Genomic DNA, 18069 nt, shown 5'->3' with positions numbered 1-18069 from the left:
ATTTGGCTCCTTGTTTTCAGAGGGTTTTTGAAAGGTGCTAATGGAGATCACAGTAAATTGCAGACTAAATGGACTCCAGGACTAAATGGAGCATGTAGGATGGCATAGCTTATGTTCTACTGCAGCATATGCCATATACCAAGGGACTGCTTTCATTGGGCTTTGGGTCAGGCCCCCAGGACACAGTGCTAAGAAAATGAAACCGTCAAAAAATAGTTAATATGTTTTTTTCATGAAGTGCAGCTTTAGGAAAGTAATGCATTGGAGCCCTGCCATCTAAAATACATTGATGGGTTGCAAGAAGGAGCCAAGGCAACTGTTTCCACAGTTCATCTTAACCAATGGCTGCTCTTTAAAGATCAAGTCCTAATTCTCCTCTAATTTTAATCTTTTAGTAATTATTTGAGGCCAATACTTAATATGATATTTATGGCCGTGCAATGACAACAAAACAGTTCAGTTTTCATGTGTTATCCAAATATAGACTTTCCTCCAAATGCACATCAGTATGTGAGCAATCTATCATGATACATGTTCTGTCCGTCACTAAGTCATCTATTTAATCTATGTTTATATCAGAGGCATTTCTAGTACTTCTGTTGCCATTGTAGCTAAACACCAGTTAAAAAGCTATGAACCTAATCTTGCACCCAATTGTTACCAGGCATAGAGCTTATTATCCTTCAGTGGGACAGCTCATGGTAAGAAGCCTTATCTCCAGGAGCTACTCTTGGTAGGAATAGGCCCTCATTTAACATTCACATTGTCCAAAGGGATATAAAAATCGGACTTTCTGTGATCTCTAGTTGTTGTGTATATTCATATCAGTGTAACACAGGTTGAAAAATAAGATTGTATTTAACAAGGTAGCCATCATTGTAAACGTACAGGACTTGGTCTGAGGGGTTATAGTTGATATTTTGAATTGTTTCTAACATTTTATCCATAATTATGCTAATTTTACCTTCCTGTTCAGTGTTTGTGTCGTATGTGTAAAATATTTCCTCTTTCTGAGTGTGGACAGGTCTTGTGGCATATAGAATACCACATATGATGAAAGCGCTGGAAATGGACGGCTTGTACTGCCTTGTATTCCAAGTATGGAGCACATCAAGTGTGGTCTCATTGAGTTTGCTAATCATAATGTTACCTGTGTTGTCCTCGGTTGAATAAATTACCCACAATCCACTTTCATCCACAGCAAAGTCCATATCTTACCACTCAACACCAGCATAAGAGAAACGGTTACCATAAGTAGCATTTGGCAGAGTTTTCCTCAAAGCCAATGTGTTTGTGTTTTAATCGAGCTTGCCCATATCTCTTGAATTAGATACATTCTAATACATGAAGTTATTGTCAACGGTGGTGCCACTGCCTTCCCCATATTGAATTTGTAACTCTCTAGCATTTTTAATAGCAGCAAATCATCATGGGAATTATGAAGTCTGTAATATTCTAAGAGTCTCCCATCTGTGTTCAAAGGTGCAACCCAGTATAGGTCCTTCTGCGGAGTCTGAAGAGAGTAATCCCTACCCAGGAATCAAATGTGAAGGAAAATCCTCTCCAGTTCAGCTGTACAACATAGGGCTGGCTGATATTCACAATTCCACCATGACCACAGCTGCCTGTAAGCAAAGAGAAAATGCAGGCTTTTCAAATGGCATGATTAGGAGAGAGGATTTAGTGTGTGTGCTTTATAAGAATCAGCATTGTTGCAAGAACAGAAATACATATCTTTGTCAAAGATTTTCCTTGCACCATGTAAACAGCACATGCATTTCAGTTCTGTAGCGGTTCCAGTCTGACTGAAATACAGTGGTCATACCACTAGAACTGGGTTCATACTGAAAAAACAGCCAACAATCCAGCAACACATTTCAGAGATCTCAGTTTTTAGTCGGTCCTCACTTGCAGTAAATAAGTGATTAGCTTTTGTTTCAGATAAGTGACCAGTTTTCTGTTTCCACTTATTCTATGCTTTCCACCCCGCTGGGCTGGGAAATCACATAGAAAATATAATTTCAGAAGCATTTTAGGTCATTTTCTCCTGCAGTGGAGCACAGTTCTGGAAATATGGGAAACAAGAAGGAACATCTTTGTCTCACTGTACCTCCGTGAGTTTTGGAAGGTGGAGGGAGAATTAGCAGCACTAGTTCAGGAGGCTCATTTCAGATTACCAAGCTACTGTCAAAATAACCACTTTAAAACAATACTTCAGAGAGCCTTTCATCTGAGGCTATCAAAGCAATTCAGATATTAATGAGCATAGCCTCACAACAGCTCTATAAAGTGGAGGTAAATATCCTCCGTTTACATGTGAGGTAACTATAAAGTGACCATACAACCTATTTCAACCACGAAAGTCTTGGTTTTTCTTATGATGCCCTAGGGTAACTGAAATATCCTGGTTTGTTTTTGTTTTTTCATTTCATTAGCCAAAATATTTGTTTTTATATAGCTACACGATGCTTGTTCAAGATGTATTGCTGGCTGAGTTGCATTTGCACTGTTTACTGAGAACAAACAGCCCGTGGAATGACCTTTCAGGGTAATGAACAATGTCTGGAATGAAGAGAACTTGAATGAAAGTAAACGCTATCAAACCTGTTCCTTTGCTCAGAGTGACTGTTGATGACACTTGTTCAATGTTTCACAATAAATGCAGAGCACTAAAGTCTTGGAAAAAATCCTCCACTCCAAAATACGCAGGTCTCCCTGGGTCAGAAGCTGGCAGTGGTGACACCAGCACACTTAAAAATAAAAGTTTCCTTTTGCCTGACTCTTTGCAGCACTAAAAGATGTCCCCATGAACATGTGCCAGTTTTTTCTCTTTCAAAGCATGGTCATCTGAGACACAGATCCTAAGTGACCTGCACAGTCACACAGCAAGTGAATGGCAATGCCAAGACTCGAACCAACATTCCCTAACTAAAAGTCAGGTGCTTTAACCACTAGACATTGCTCCCTCTTAGAGGTTAAGTAAAGTTTACCTGCCAAGACCTGAGTTTTATTTTTCTATTAATTGATCAATTCAGGGCAACAGCTGATGATATCAAATCAGTGCAGAGGTTGCACATGCTCTAGTGCAGGGGTCTCAAATAATGCGGGTTATTTTCTGCTGCCCACAAGCTCCTCAAAGCCCCCCTGCCCTCCCCCAATGTTTACCTAGAGCGGCTCTGGCCCAGAGCGCACCGGGGGCAGGGCAGGTGCTGCGGGAAGAGGAAAGAACCTGGGGTACGAGAGGCGCAGGGGTGTGTGTTGATCTTACTTCAGGCACCGCCCCCAGCAGCTCCGATTGGCAGTTTCCCCCTCGCCCCCAGAAGACTCAGTTCCCAGCCAATGGGAAATGCTGGGGGAAGTGCCTGCTCCTCTCCTCCCCCACATTCCAGCTGCTTCCTGGAGCGGCGCGGGGGCAGGGCAGGCAGGCAAGGAGCCCGCCCCCCGAGCCCTTCCTGCAGTTGAACCCCCCGCCCTGAGCCCCTTGCCACCCCCTGCACCCCATCCCCCTGCCACACCCCTCATGCACCCCAACCCACTGCTCTGAGTCCCCTGCCGCACCCTGACTCCCTGCCGTATCCTGCACCCTGACCCCCTGCCCTGAGCCCCCTGCTGCAGCCCTCCTGCACCCCAACCACCTTCCCTGAGCTGCCTGCTGCACCCTGCACCCGACCTTTTGCACTGAGCCCCCGCTGCACCCCACACCTCTCCTGAACCCCAACCGCTTTCCCTGAGCCTCCTGCCATACCCTGCACCCTGACCCCCTGCCCTGAGCCCCCTGCCACACCCCACACCCCTCCTGCATCCCCTGCGTGCACGGAGGGGGTGGGGTTGGGGTGGGGACAGGGAAGGGGTGGGAAGAGGCAGGGCAGAGGCGAGGCCTCATGGAAGTGGTGGCCTATTTAGAAAAGCTGGACGAGCATAAGTCCATGGGGCCGGATGCACTGCATCTGAGGGTGCTAAAGGAGTTGGCCGATGAGATTACAGAGACATTGGCCATTATCTTTGAAAAATCATGGCGATCGGGGGAGGTCCCGGATGACTGGAAAAAAGCTAATGTAGTGCCCATCTTTAAAAAAGGGAAGAAGGACGATCCAGGGAACTACAGGCCAGTCAGTCTCACCTCAGTCCCTGGAAAAATCATGGAACAGGTCCTCAAGGAATCAATTCTGAACCACTTCAAGGAGGGGAAAGTGATCAGGAACAGTCAGCATGGATTCACCAAGGGCAAGTCATGCCTGACTAACCTAATTGCCTTCTACGATGAGATAACCGGCTCTGTGGATGAGGGGAAAGCAGTGGATGTGCTATTTCTGGACTTTAGCAAAGCTTTTGATACAGTCTCCCACAGTATTCTTGCCAGCAAGTTAAAGAAGTATGGGCTGGATGAATGGACGGTAAGGTGGATAGAAAACTGGCTAGATGGTTCGGCTCAACGGGTAGTGATCAATGGTTCCATGTCTAGTTGGCAGCCGGTATCAAGTGGAGTGCCCCAAGGGTCGGTGCTGGGGCCGGTTTTGTTCAATATCTTCATTAACGATCTGGAGGATGGTGTGGACTGCACCCTTAGCAAGTTTGCAGATGACACTAAACTGGGGAGGAGTGGTTGATATGCTGGAGGGTAGGGCTAGGATACAGAGGGACCTAGACAAATTAGAGGATTAGGCCAAAAGAAATATGATGAGGTTCAACAAGGACAAGTGCAGAGTCCTGCACTTAGGACGGAAGAATCCCATGCACTGCTATAGACTAGGGACCGAATGGCTGGGCAGCAGTTCTGCAGAAAAGGACCTAGGGGTTACGGTGGACGAAAAGCTAAATATGAGTCAACAGTGTGCCCTTGTTGCCAAGAAGTCTAATGGCATTTTGGGTTGTATAAGTAGGGGCATTTCCAGCAGATCGAGGGAAGTGATCATTCCCCTCTATTCAGCACTGGTGAGGCCTCATTTGGAGTACTGTGTCCAGTTTTGGGCCCCACACTACAAGAAGGATGTGGATAAATTGGAGAGAGTCCAGCGGGGGGCAACAAAAATGATTAGGGGGCTGGAGCACATGACTTATGAGGAGAGGCTGAGGGAACTGGGATTATTTAGCCTGCAGAAGAGAAGAATGAGGGGGGATTTGATAGCTGCTTTCAACTACCTGAAAGGGGGTTCCAAAAAGGATGGATCTAGACTGTTCTCAGTGGTAGAAGATGACAGAACAAGGAGTAATAGTCTCAAGTTGCAGACGGGGAGGTTTAGGTTGGACAGTAGGAAAAACTTTTTCACTAGTAGGGTGGTGAAGCACTGGAATGGGTTACCTCAGGAGGTGGTGGAATCTCCTTCCTTAGAGGTTTTTAAGGTCAGGCTTGACAAAGCCCTGGCTGGGATGATTTAGTTGGGTTTGATCCTGGGCTGAACAGGGGGTTGGACTAGATGACCTCCTGAGGTCCCTTCCAACCCTGAGATTCTATGATTTTATGATTCTATGAGTGGGGACAGGGCCAAGGATGGCGGGGGGGAGGTGTCAGTAATGCGACCCTCAGGCCAATGTACTAGTCCTCATGTGGCCTCGTGGTCATTTGAGTTTGAGACCCCTGCTTTATCCCAAAGTGAAAGGGAACTTTTTTGCAACTGGCTTTTAAATGTATGGGAGGGTTATTGAAAAGTATATGGAGGCAAACTTGGTTTGCTGTGTTTATAAAGCTGCTGATTTGTGTGTGAGAGAGGTCTGTGCAAGGCACAGGTGTAGGTTTTTTAAAAATACTTGGTTTGTTTTAAAGCAACAGGGTTTATTACTGTGCAAAAGTGGTTTAAAATGGATTTTAAAAGCAGTTTGTTTTTTTATTCTACAAAATGAGATGTATTTTAAATAAATGTTTGTGAGTTTTTTGTTTGTTTGTTTGTTGTTTTTTGTTTTAAGTGGTAGAAATAAACTCAAAACATGTGTTGTACAGCCTGAAAAGAATTATTTGTTTTAAAGCTATGACTTTTTAAATAGAAAAACACCCTAAGGAATATTTAGTTTTTAAGTTTACAAGACAGTGTCATGTGTTTTATAATAATGTTGTTTGCTCCACAGTACGGTCAAAACATGAGAGATCTTTAGACTAGAGGGCAAACAAGCTCAAAAGAAAAAGGAAAGAGACCGCTGCAAAGGAAAATTCACCAGCATCAGTGACTCATGGATGGATGAAGCCCAGTAAATATATTTTGCTTATTGGTTTGGTTGCTCTATGAGGTTTTGTATTTTAAGTAAATACATAGGTGTGGGTGAGAAAGATGATAAAGTTCAGTTTTGTAAAATGGTCCCCCCTCCCCCCCATAGGCACTTTTCTGACAATGCTGAAGTCAGAGCTACAAGGACACCTCCTCCAGAACTGCTAACAAACCAGGGCCGTCTCTGCTTTAAGATCTTTAACAAGGCAAAACAGCACAAGATTGTTGATGAAGCATCCAGGCAGTCCAAACCTCATATACGTCAAACCCAAGGGCAAGACAAGACTCTGGTAAAAAACAACCACACAACCACAACTCCAGTTCCTCAGTGGCCGCTGCCACACCAAACCCTGAGAAAACTGTGAGCGAAAATGCCCACCTTCACAAACCCAGAGCACGGACGCTAGGGGTTCTGAACATGCACAAAAACACACACATTCACAAACCCAGAGCATGCTTAAAACAGCCCTGGGGGAAGGTTGTGGCTGGTTGCTGCTAAGCTGGGCTGATTGGGAAGTGGCTGCAGCTGGGCCACACCCCAATCAGGCCCAGCTGGTCCCTATAAAAGTCTGTGAGCCAGAGGCCCAGAAGAAGTCTCTCTGCATTCAGAGAAAGAAGGGCCTGGTGGCAGAGAGCTAGAGACAGAGTACCTGAGTGAAGCAGGGCTGGGGACAGGCTGAGGAGCTGGGGCGCTCCTGCCTGGAAAGCCCCAGGCTGTGGCCTAGCAGAAGGCCAAGGGGTACCGGAGGTTGCAAAGGGCAGCCCATGGGTAGGCCAAGACAGCAGGTCCCAACCCTCCTTGCCAGTGAGGAGTAGGCTGGTACTGCAGTCTGCCCCAGCGCGTGGGGGCTAGATGGATGACTGGCAGTAGCCTGATACTGAGGTGAGGTGGGAATAATGGGTGGGGGTTCTCCAGGGAGAGGAGACTCTAGGACTGAGGGGTTACTGCCAGGGGGCAGCATCCCAGGTAAAAGGGCACCGGGGTCCACGGAGGGACACGGGGGCCAGAGGACAGGCAGATCACCCACCTTCAGAGGGCGCTCTGGAGCTGGAATGAGCTAATTCCCAGAAGTCACCAACAGGAGGTGCCGCAGGGGTGGGTCCACTCATCTACAGACTGACAAACCAGTCTCCCAAAACCATAAGCTCATCACAGCTCCCCTCTATTCTATATTCTAGTGTTTGGGAAGAGTTTGATGCTTCATTCAGAAAACTGATGGATGCTGTATCCTCGGGGGGGCTAAAAGAACGGCATTCTAAAAAGAACTGGGAAATATATGACGTTTCGCTCTGAACACTGGTGAACTCTGTATCCTCAGGGGTCCTAACAAATGACAGCAACTCGCTTACTGGATGCTGAAATGAGTCTGTTCTTCAAAGAACTAACTTAGCCAAATACTAAAAGGCTAAACTTTACAGTGTCATGCTTCAAAGGTACCTAATGTACATGAAGCAGAATGATGCGGATAAAGTGAAAATCAGTCTGTATCTACCAGAACAGGAACAGATTGTAACTGCTAAACCCCCAGAAACACCAAAGACCTCAGACTCTGTTGCTCAGGAAGTGTTGGATAATGTGGGGGGAGGGATAGCTCAGTGGTTTGAGCATTGGCCTGCTTAAACCCAGGGTTGTGAGTTCAATCCTTGAGGAGGCCACTTAGGGATCTGGGGCAAAAATTGGTCCTGCTAGTGAAGGCAGGGAGCTGGACTCAATGACCTTTCAAGGTCCCTTCCAGCTCTAGGAGATTGGTATATCTCCAATTATTATTATTTTTTAATGTGAATCAGCATTATAAGAAAAATGCATTAGTATTGCTAAATAAGCTGAGCCAGGATAAAAATCTCTCTTCATGGAATGATAAAGGGGCTTTTGTGAACAAAGGCTCTGTGGTTAATGGTTCTAACATGCTCGACTTAGTCAGGGCTGTCACCCAGATGTGCTCTGTTCCTAGCAGACATGTACCTAAAGAATGGGATGTGTTTATCAAAGACCCTTGGGTACTAAGACAAACTCTGAAGTTCTCACGGGGGTGGTGAAGGAGTCCATGTTTCCTCTCAGCAGCCTTTCCACAATTTCTAAAACACGTGTCCTTGGTAAGAGATGGCCTCCTCTGTGCGGCGCTGGGACTTATGGGGTAATGCTGCTGCAGAGGGTTTTGGGAGGAGTTCTTAGTGGAGTCATACGGCCCACTTCTGGATGGGTCACCTGGAACTCACCCTGATTGGTCAAAATCTCCTCTTGGGGTGGTCCTATCAGGGCAAAACCCATCCTAATTGGTAGAGGGCAGTGGGAGGAGTTCTTAGAGGGGTCACAGGACACACTTTGCTTCCGATCATGCGGCACCTTGACCCTGGAAGTAATACTCCCATGGGGCAGGACTTCTGGTGACAGGTAAGAGGGACTAAGCGGTCATGGGACAGGGTTAGCATTTGATTGATGGTAGGGTCCTTATACTACTGCCAAGTGTCCGAGTCAAGAATGGTTGAGTATGTCCATGCAGAACCAGAGCCAAGGACCAAGTCCAAGTCAGAGGTCAAAGCCCCATGGTCAGACCAAAGATCAGCCAAGTCCATGCCAAGTGAAGTCAAGATACAGGCCGAAGGTCAAATCTGGATAGTCAAAATCCGAGGGGTTGGAGAAGATCAGGAGGAGGAGGCAATGCTGGAGCGGGTGGGTGGAGGGTGAAGAAACCGTAGGGCAGGGCATGGGGTACATGCAGACAGGAATGAGGATGACTTACTTGAACCCTAGAGACCCATCATCGGGGGACTCCCTTCCTAGCAATAACAGAAGGACAGCAGGATGACAAAGATGTCTCTGGCCCTGGGGTCCAAGCGAAGGGGAGCTCCCATCCAGGCTATGTGCCAGGATGCCATCACCCTCCCTGTTCATTTCACACTCACAGACCCTCTAGCCGGAGGGGAGAATAAAGGGGAGAAAGCAAAGGTGCACCTGAGGGAAAGGCTCTAGGCTGGGACCCAGTCCACTTCCCAGATCTACACCCAGGATTATGTGACCAGGACCACAGCCCTTTCTCTACATCTCAGTTCCCACCTGCCAGATGGGGAGGATACTTCCCTGACCCAGAGTGTTAGGGGGGAATTTCATTCCTGGCTGGGAAGGAATGAAACTCAGATACCAGGTGGGTGGACTATGCCCCAGGTAGGGGATGGTCAGACATTTGCTGCATCAGGGTGACACGGGCCATGGGAAAGTCTGAGCAGTGACGACAGGTGAGGGGCTCCATGTCAGGCCACCCCTCCCAGACTACAATGGCTATTGAGCATAACCCCTGGTTCTGCGGATGCTCTCATTACTGGGCCAGCCCCACAGCCTGGACAGCCTGATTCTTCCAAACCAGTATCTGGCCTGGCCCCAGCTCCAGGGGTCAGGGTGGGGCATGGTGTTGAGAGTGAGGTGTCGGCCTTTGTTTCTCTCAGTGCTGTGGGCTCTATGGCCACTCCCCCTAGCCCTTCCCCCCCAGGCAGAGTGAGACAGAGTAGTACCTGTGGCAGGGAGTGGGAGCTTCTGGTCATGCAAAGGCGGGGCCCTTCAAGGCTGTCTCACGGAGCACAGCCCCTGCAGTGCTTTGGGCACCTGGCACAAGCACCTGATGTTAAATAGCTGGGCCATACCTTCGCTGTAATGTCCTCCTGCTGCAAGGGAACAAGGATCAATCAGAGACTCAGACACCCATGAGAATAAACGGTATTAATGGCACTGGGAGCCAGCAAAATTTCCTCCCCAACCCTCCCCATGTCTGAGGGACGGATTCCCCCACCCAACCCCCGAGACGAAATCTTGTCTCTTCTCTACTGACTTCCAACCCCTTTCCCACCATTGTGGAATGAACTCCTGGCCTCAGTCCTCTCAGTCCTCCCATGTGAGAGCTGTTCTACCTCCCAACCCAGAGGGAATCCAGCTCCGCTACCCAGAATCCCCTCAGCCACCCTCGCCCCCTCCAGCTGAACGGTTGGGAGGCTTTGGGCAGTAGTGCCGTGGGGTGAGAGGAAGTGGACACCTTTCCCCAAGGGATCCCCATGTCCTTAACGTGATGCCATGGACAGTAGCTCTGGTGAATGGGGCACTTAAGCAGCCTCTGCTGACTGACTTCTCCAGTTCTCCCAGAGCAGGTGGGGGCTGGGATAACATGATACCAGAGCACTAGGAACCGGCCTGAGGCCCAGAGGGGTAGGAAAGGCTCACAGAGGTGGCTAGGGGAGTTGGCAGCCCCTAGCATGAGCAATGACTGTGTGTCATGTTGATGTGTTGCCTGTTAGGAAATAGCCTTGCTGGAGAGCTGGGTCTGCCCTGCTTTGAGCTGCTCAGGGGACAAGCTGGTGTTGTCCCCTGACACCTGCCTGGGTTTATCCTCTCCTTGCTCCCTGGTCAGCGCATGGGGATGGGATGGGAGTGATTTTCAATGGCCTGGAGGTGAAAGGCCCTGGGGGTCCCTCCCCAGTTCATCCCTCTTTGGTTACCTTGTCCCCTATCAGCTGGCCGGCTTCACCCAGGATGGACTATGTGAGCACCATCCCAGCTTGGCTGACACAGAGCTAGGGGTCGTGTATGGCCAGAAGCGCCGCCTGGAGGAAAGTTCTTCTTTGGTCTTCCGTGAAGATCTTTCCAAAGACCTAAAACCAAAAGAACCAGAGCCCTTGCAATTGTCCAGAACCAGACTACAAATCCGTCTAGTGTCTCACAAGGTGGATAAGTGTCCTGGGGCAGCCAACCTTTGGGGTCCCATGGACCAAGGAACCACCTTCTGTAAGAGGCTACAGGCACTGAGGCCTCGAATAGCTCCTTCTGGATCAGGATTCACCGCAGGTGTCATGAGATGCTGGAAATGTATCTCCGTACTCTGAAACCCAGCTCACACAGACAACAAAGGACACTCTACTGCTCCCAGCAGCGATAGCTCCTGCAGCTCACCTGCTAGAGGTTAGGGATCTTTTAGATCTGGTTCATTCCCACTCCTCACTCCATTGACATTTCCATGAGCCTCACATATTCTGCTGGAAATAAATAGCAGGCTCTTGCCCTGTGTCCATGACACACTCTCTGCAGGGGAAGTCAGATCCACACCTGAGCTGCTGCAATACACCGGCGGAGAGTCCTTACCTCTCCCACCCTGGCCATGTTTCTGTAGCCCAGGCGTTCGGTGTCCTGGAGCCTGTCCTGACACCACAACTCTCTTGCCTCTCTGATGTTCAGCCCTGGGGGAGAAAGACACACCAGTTGGGGAGGTTTGGCCTTCCGCTTTCAGTGCCTGTTTCCTTCTGGGTGCACACTGGCCAGGCTCCTCGTGGCATCCACGGCCCAATGGAATTGCAGGGTCCATACCAGGCAAGTTAGTACCAGAAGGGGGATTTGTTTCAGTCATCACAGTAATAATGTGACCCTTACAGTCATTGTGCTTTGGGAGTGGGTGCCTGTTAATGGTGGTGTCTAATACTGAGAACCCCCCACACCCACTGAAGTCAGGATCTGGCCCTGGCTACCCAACTGGTGACATCCTACCTACAAGCTTTGTGTCTATCCCCTGTGGTCCCTGCTCCTGCCCCTGCCATCATGATAGGCTCTTTCCCTCCACATGTCTCAAAAGCTCCGTTCTTGTCCTGTCACAAGCTGGCTGCCCCATGGGTGGGCTGATTTCCCTGGGCTGGGGGACAGAGCCGGGCTATGAGATAAAGCAGCCAATTTCCCTGGCACATTCACACTCATCTCTCTAATTCGGAGAGAGGGGAAGAGAAAGAGTCATCATCTAAGGCGGGATTGGTCTCAGAGGAGGGGGCTTCTTTCTGTAGGGTCCCATTGCCCAGCAGAGGGAGTCTCAAAGGAGGGGCCTTGTTTGCCTTGTTTCTGTTGGGGTTCCTGTTCCCCGCTACAGTGGGTCTAAATACAGAGGCCTTAGTTCTATAGGCGTCCCAATGGCCAGCTGGAGCTAGTCTACGAGAGGCTCGTTTCCATGGGGTCACATTCATAGAATCATAGAATCTCAGGGTTGGAAGGGGACCTCAGGAGGTCATCTAGTCCAACCCCCTGCTCAAAGCAGGACCAAACCCAACTAAATCATCCCAGCCAGGGCTTTGTCAAGCCTGACCTTAAAAACCTCTAAGGAATGAGATTCCACTACCTCCCTAGGTAACCGATTCCAGTTCTTCACCACCCTACTAGTGAAAAAGTTTTTCCTAATATCCAACCTAAACCTCCCCCTGTGCAACTTGAGACCATTACTCCTTGTTCTGTCATCTTCTACCATTGAGAACAGTCTAGATCCATCCTCTTTGGAACCCCCTTTCAGGTAGTTGAAAGCAGCTATCAAATCCCCCCTCATTCTTCTCTTCTGCAGACTAAACAATCCCAGTTCCCTCAGCCTCTCCTCATAAGTCATGTGCTCCAGCCCCCTAATCATTTTTGTTGCCCTCCGCTGGACTCTCTCCAATTTATCCAAATCCTTCTTGTAGTGTGGGGCCCAAAACTGGACACAGTACTCCAAATGAGGCCTCACCAGTGCTGAGTAGAGGGGAATGATCACATCCCTCGATCTGCTGGAAATGCCCCTACTTATACAACCCAAAATGCCATTAGCCTTCTTGGCAACAAGGGCACACTGTTGACTCATATTTAGCTTTTCGTCCACCGTAACCCCTAGGTCCTTTTCTGCAGAACTGCTGCCCAGCCATTCGGTCCCTAGTCTATAGCAGTGCATGGGATTCTTCCGTCCTAAGTGCAGGACTCTGCACTTGTCCTTGTTGAACCTCATCATATTTCTTTTGGCCCAATCCTCTAATTTGTCTAGGTCCCTCTGTATCCTAGCCCTACCCTCCAGCGTATCAACCACTCCTCCCAGTTTAGTGTCATCTGCAAACTTGCTAAGGGTGCAGTCCACACCATCCTCCAGATCGTTAATGAAGATATTGAACAAAACCGGCCCCAGCACCAACACTTGGGGCACTCCACTTGATACCGGCTGCCAACTAGACATGGAACCATTGATCACTACCCGTTGAGCCCGACCATCTAGCCAGTTTTCTATCCACCTTACCGTCCATTCATCCAGCCCATACTTCTTTAACTTGCTGGCAAGAATACTGTGGGAGACTGTATCAAAAGCTTTGCTAAAGTCCAGAAATAGTACATCCACTGCTTTCCCCTCATCCACAGAGCCGGTTATCTCGTCGTAGAAGGTAATTAAGTTAGTCAGGCATGACTTGCCCTTGGTGAATCCATGCTGACTGTTCCTGATCACTTTCCCCTCCTTGAAGTGGTTCAGAATTGATTCCTTGAGGACCTGTTCCATGATTTTTCCAGGGACTGAGGTGAGACTGACTGGCCTGTAGTTCCCTGGATCGTCCTTCTTCCCTTTTTTAAAGATGGGCACTACATTAGCTTTTTTCCAGTCATCCGGGACCTCCCCCGATCGCCATGATTTTTCAAAGATAATGGCCAATGGCTCTGCAATCTCATCGGCCAACTCCTTTAGCACCCTCAGATGCAGTGCATCCGGCCCCATGGACTTGTGCTCGTCCAGCTTTCCTAAATAGCCCTGAACTAGTTCTTTCTCCACAGAGAGCTGGTCACCTCCTCCCCATACCGTGCTGCAGAGTGCAGCTGTCTGGGAGCTGACCTTGTCTGTGAAGACAGAGGCAAAAAAAGCATTGAGTACACTAGCTTTCTCCACATCCTCTGTCACTAGGTTCCCTCCCTCATTCAGCAAAGGGCCCACACTTTCCTTGACTTTCTTCCTGTTGCTAACATACCTAAAGAAACCCTTCTTGTTACTCCTAACATCTCCAGCTAGCTGCAACTCCAAGTGTGATTTGGCCTTCCTGATTTCACACCTGCATGCCTGAACAATACTTTTATACTCCTCCCTGGTTATTTGTCCAATCTTCCACTTCTTGTAAGCTGTTCTTTTGTGTTTAAGACGAGCAAGGATTTCACTGTTAAGCCAAGCTGGTCGCCTGCCATATTTACTTTTCTTCCTACACATCGGGATGGTTTGTTCCTGCAACCTCAATAAGGTTTCTTTGAAATACAGCCTATTTTCCTCGACTGCTTTCCCCGTCATGTTATTCTCCCAGGGGACCTTGCCCATCAGTTCCCTGAGGGAGTCGAAGTCTGCTTTTCTGAAGTCCAGGGTCTCTGTTCTACTGCTTTCCCTTTTTCCTTGTGTCAGGATCCTGAACTCGACCATCTCATGGTCACTGCCTCCCAGGTTCCCATCTACTATTGCTTCCTCTACTATTTCTTCCCTGTTTGTGAGCAGCTGAGTTTCTTACCCCTCTTCTGGAGCAGAAGCCTCTGCAGCTAATATATCCCACCCCTGGCTTGCCAGCTGATGTCATTGGCAGATGAGATACATAGAGACCCAGCTGCAGCACAAAGTCGCCTGCCTTGGAGAAGGCGGAGGAGGTCTGGTGGAAGGAGGAGGAGAGGGGAATCCATCAACATTCTCCCTTCAGCTCTCCAGCTCCCCTGGGCCAGAGCTCTGCTCCCACCCCTCTGGAGGAGGCGCTGGGGGAGAGGAGCAAGAGCCCTCTTCCTCTTTGCCGCCAAGGGAGCTCAGAGCAAAGGGAGCAGGGCAAGGGCCTTTGCTGAGCACTCGCTGACTCGCTGCTCCAGAATAACAAGGGCCCTGAGGACAGGCATGACCCTGCCAGCCAGCGGCCTATGGAACGCAGTCCCTTACGGACCCAGGGGGGACCAATTAGCCAGGGGATGAGGAACTTGACTCTGCAGGATGCTGGGGTCAGAGGTCACTTACATCAAATCCAGGCAGGGAGGTGGCAAACAGGAGCAGGGCTGTGCTGGTCTGTACGGCCCTTGCTCTCTCCTGGGTGTCTTTTGACTGGAGAGAGAGATGGATGTGCTGCGGGAGAAGGAGGCAGGGGAGGGTCAGCGGGCAGGCGTACATGCTCTACAAACGAGCCTCTCCCCCTCCCCAAGGGGCTGAGACTTTGTGCTCAGGGTGGAATAGCCGAGCCCTGGTCGCAGAGCTTGAAAAGGGGGTTTGTGACACTGCCCACGTCTTGCTGGGCACAAGCTCCTTGTCTCTCCAGGCTGGGACAATGGTCAGTCCTGGGGCTGGTCTATTTGCTCTGAACCCCTGATCCATGAACAGCACATCAGGATCAAGGCACATGCCCTGGACCCCAGACCCCAACTGCAAAGGCCTTGGTAGGATGGATGGAACAGCCGTGAGGACAATCCCTCCGGGAACTGCAGTGTCCCTAGGACAGAAGAGCTGATTCCCTGAGGCTCCTCCTGTATCTCAGGGTCTCCCTAGAGAGGAGCCAGTGACTTTTCTCTGAGGCTCATGTCCTGTATCTCACAGAGGTTTCAGTCTCACAGGCCCCAGCCAGGCCTGGTGCTCACTGTTAGTGCTTAATGCAACCATGCAGAGCTCTGGCTGACAGTCCCAGCTCCTTCCCCCTGCACTGGCAGCTCTGGGAACGTGTGGCCGGCTGGGTCCAAGCTGGGAGGACACAATGGAACCATCGTTCTTCTAGTCTCTCCTTTGCTGCCCTCCCACAGAGTTCAGGGGCAATTCCACCCCAGACCGTCCATTCTACTCACCTCCAGGAGGTGCTGCAGCTTCTCCATGGTGGGGGTCTCTGTCAGCCGGCCCCTGAGGATGGTGTCCAGGCTCGGCAAATAGCGGTTGTGCAGAGCCTGCAAGAAGAGGGATCACCTGTCATTTATGGGACATGGGGCTACACCAGTCAGGGGACAATTAGGAGGATTGTCCAGGAGCCCTGGCAAGACTCAAAAGGCACATCCTGGCCTCTCCCATTCACATCAATCCAGGGACACTTAGCAAGAGTTCATGGCCGGATGCCTGCTGCCTCATCAATCCTTGCACTTAGCAGTTCTCTGTGCAGGGCCTGGTACCCAGCAGAGTATGGACCAGCCAAACTGCAATGGGTGGGAGGTAGGATCCCCGGGAGAGTCCAGGCAGGAGATCAGAGAATGAGGAGAGGAGGGAAGGCTGGGATCAGCCACGGAGGGGTAACGCAATCCCCTCTGAACCCCTGATCCATGAACAGGACATCAGGATCAAGGCACATGCCCTGGACCCCAGACCCAAACCAGCTCCAGGGCTCAGGACCTCCATGGGGTTGGACAGGGAAAGCCGCCCCCTTCCCAAAACCAGTGTCGCCTTGCACAGACTGGGGTTGTAACTTGGACAGTGTCTGCGGGGACCTTGGCCTGTGTGGGACAAATGTCCCCACTTTGGGGTGCCAGATAACAGAGGAGATGTGTCCCCCCATTGGGGGTGAGGGATTCTCTGGTACAAGACCCCCTGCCTGGGTGGGGATGGAACAAGGAGCAGGACAGACTCGGTGGCAGCGCAGCTGGGGGATTTCTGTACCTCAGCTCTGCCCTGGAGGTGCTGCTGGATCACCATGATGGTATCTTCCTCAGGGGACAAATCCTGCTCCTCCTCCTCCTCCTCAACGCACTCCTCCTCTTCCTGCTCCTCAGCCCACGACACCTGGGCACTGGGTGTGTCTGCACCAGGGAGGGAAGGAGAAAGTTTAATCCCTTCTGCTGCTGGGGGGATGCAGTGGACAGAGAAGGCTCCATGTTTCCCCTTTCTCTGTAAGGAGCCCCCTGGCAGCGAGGGCCCCACCCTGCCCCTCCCAGAGACACCCTCAGCCCCATCAGCCTCAGGGCCCCATGGCAGTCAACCCCCGCCCCCAACATGATCAGGGGAGGCTGGAGCTCCCCGACTCCGCCCAGCATCCCCTGCCATGGGGCGTGGCTGTGCCACCCCCACTGGTTTTAGGGGGCTCACATGGGTCAGTCCCGGTGCCTTGGCGAGCCGATGGGCACGGGTGTTACCAGTCCCCCACCGCCCCAGTCCTCCTCCCTTTCCACTGGGTCTCCCCTCACCTCCAAAGAGGGAGCCTTTAAACTCAGGCTGCCAGACCCCATGGAGGAGCTGCTGGCCCCACAGGAGTATGCAGAGCTGCTGGTGTTTGTCGCGCAGTCGCTCAACTCCTGCTCTGGGCTGGCAGGAGGCTCCTCGATGGCCAGGGTGGGGCTGGCGGGAGGCTTCTTGGTCGCCAGGGTGGGGCTGGCAGGAGGCTCCTCAATGGCCAGGGTGGGGCTGGCAGGAGGCTCCTCTGGGGCCAGGGTGGGGCTGGCGGGAGGCTCCTTGGTGGCCAGGGTGGTACTGGTGGGAGGCTCCTTGGGGGCCAGGGTCGGGCTGGCGCAGGGCTCTTCAGTTGCCATGGTGGTGGACGGATCCTGCTGGGCCCTGGGGCGCAGATCCTGGCTCCTTGGCTTCCTGCGAAGGAAGCCCCAGAGCTGCCTTCCCTGGCTCCTGCCCTCTCCTGGCTCTCTCCTCCACAGCTGAACCCGGGGCCACCTCCATTTCTGCCCAGAAGGTGCCTCAGGGTCAGCTAGGGGAGCTGGTGTCTTCCTCCTCCTCCAGTATGCGACACAGCTCCTCTCTTTCCCCTGGCCACAAGCCTCTTCCCCGCCCATGGGGACAGAGGAGCTGCTCTCCTCCTGGGAAGGCTGGCTGATGTTTACTGCTGGCTCTGGAGTCACCTGCCCGGCCTTCCTCCTGAGCATCCGCCTTTTTCGCTCCATCCTGGAACTGAGTGGGGAGCAGCCATAAGTCTGCCTTCAAAGCAGCCTCTCATTAATGAGCCTGCCTGTTCCCCTGCCCACCTCCACTCTGCTGAGGCAATTTCTCCTCCCGACACATCCCACCCCAGGGCACAGGAACCCTCAACCTGGGGAACACACCCTGACAAGGGCTGGGCTGGGAGTCCTAGTGGTGGGATATTCCCACCACACTGGGGATGGCTCTGGAGAACTCCACTTACTTGCTCTAGATTGGATGGAGCTGGA

General features: G+C 51.0%; 1 pseudogene; it reads right to left on the bottom strand.

Annotated features, from left to right (window-relative positions):
* Nucleotides 1-494: 494 nt before the first annotated feature.
* LOC120392548 lies at nucleotides 495-11581 on the bottom strand (annotated as a pseudogene).
* Between the last annotated feature and the right edge of the window lie 6488 nt (nucleotides 11582-18069).

This window comes from Mauremys reevesii, unplaced genomic scaffold (assembly GCF_016161935.1).
Source record: "Mauremys reevesii isolate NIE-2019 unplaced genomic scaffold, ASM1616193v1 Contig10, whole genome shotgun sequence".
In the NCBI taxonomy this organism is placed as follows: Eukaryota; Metazoa; Chordata; order Testudines; family Geoemydidae; genus Mauremys; species Mauremys reevesii.
Note: the sequence above shows the minus strand (reverse complement) of the source record. Positions and strands in the feature narration are given on the sequence as shown.